Source organism: Rhinopithecus bieti, unplaced genomic scaffold, assembly GCF_001698545.2.
Source record: "Rhinopithecus bieti isolate Rb0 unplaced genomic scaffold, ASM169854v2 scaffold_28822, whole genome shotgun sequence".
Taxonomy (NCBI): domain Eukaryota; kingdom Metazoa; phylum Chordata; class Mammalia; order Primates; family Cercopithecidae; genus Rhinopithecus; species Rhinopithecus bieti.
The window spans coordinates 64,945-66,546 of NW_016812536.1; positions in this window are offsets into that span (position 1 = coordinate 64,945).

The following is a 1,602-nucleotide window of genomic DNA, read 5'->3' on the forward strand; positions in this document are numbered from 1 at the left end:
GTGGTGCGTGCCTGTAAGTAATCCCAGCTACTTGGAAGGCTGAGGCAGGATAATTGTTTGAACCCGAGAGGTGGAGGTTGCAGTGAGCTGAGACAGAGCAAGACTGTCTCAAAAAAAGAAAAAAGAAAGTTTGCCGGGTGCGGTGGCTCACACCTGTAATCCCAGCACTTTGGATGCGGAGGCAGGTGGATCACCTGAGGTCAGGAGTTCAAGACCAGCCTGGCCAAGATGATGAAACCCTGTCTCTACTAAAAATACAAAAAATTAGCTGGACATGGTGGTAGGAGCCTGTAATCCCAGCTACTTGGGAGGCTGAGGCAGGAGAATCACTTGAACCTGGGAGATGGAGGTTGCGGTGAGCTGAGATCATACCATTGTACTCCAGCCTGGGCAACAAGAGTGAAACTCCATCTCAAAAAAAAAAAAAAAGAAAGACAGTTTATTAGAATGCTGCAGAAGAGTGCAGTGGGGTGCCTCGGCAAGAGGACTGAGTACGCCTGGTGAGTTTCTCCTTAAGGGCATTTATAGGCCTTAAAGTGGGGGCTTAACAATAATTTGGACCATGTTAGCCATGTAAGTCATGATAAATGATTACATTTATAGTAATTTTGGTGCCTTCATGTCAGCAAGGGTTGTACAGTGAGTTTTGGCATGGCATTCTGGAGATGTATAGAAATTCTAGTTACTTACAAATTTTTGGGGGAAGAAATCTGGAACCAGGTGCCTGCTTTAGGTAATAGGGAAGTTTAGTTACATCTAATTTTCCCCAGATAAGGAGTTTTGCCTCGGAGGGGCCTGTTTGAAGTTTGATGGCCGCCAGGTGGTCTTTGCTCCCTTCTAAATTCCTCAGATAAGGAGCTTTTGTCTCTGGGGCCTGTTCAATGGTCACCAGGTGGTTTTTGCTCTCCTCAAGCCCACCCATAAGGGGCTTTTGTTGTCCCAATCCTTGTTGCCTGGTCAGTCCTCAGAAAGCCCAATCCCAACAGGGCCTACCCTGTGTCACAGGTTAATGGGTCTGTGACTGGCAGCCCCCGACAAATTTGTGTGTTACCGGAGGCACTGTATGTACGAACACCATCCTTAACTGTCTCTGGCAACAAGAGTCTTTTGCTATCTTTGCCTATTCCTGGGAGTGAATTTTGGGGGCAACATTGGAGCCTCCTCTTCTATGCCCTCTCTAAACCTGGAAAATAACCTTTTGGGCTTTCTATGAAGGGGCTTATTGGATTGAGTTGCTATTGGAATAAATACATCATTGGAAATTCTGATTGTCAATAGCCAAAAGACGAATCCTTTAAATTAGAAAGATCCCTAAATTAAAAAAATATGTATTTTAGAGGTCTCTCATTCTAAACAATTGCCTTATTTGTATTTGTGGGAAGATTAAAGGAAAGACATGTAATAGTGTTGTGGCTACCCTTAGAAATCCTCTTCACAAAATTAAAGAGCAAAAATCGGGCCTACAACAAGTTAAAACCCTTTGTGCGCCCAGACCATTGCTTTGGACCCCTGCGGGGTTCACAGTGAAGGCTGCTGCACCTGGGAAACTACTTAAAATTCTGTACTTTCACTGCCATGGCCTGGGTTCAATTCCCAGTAGAG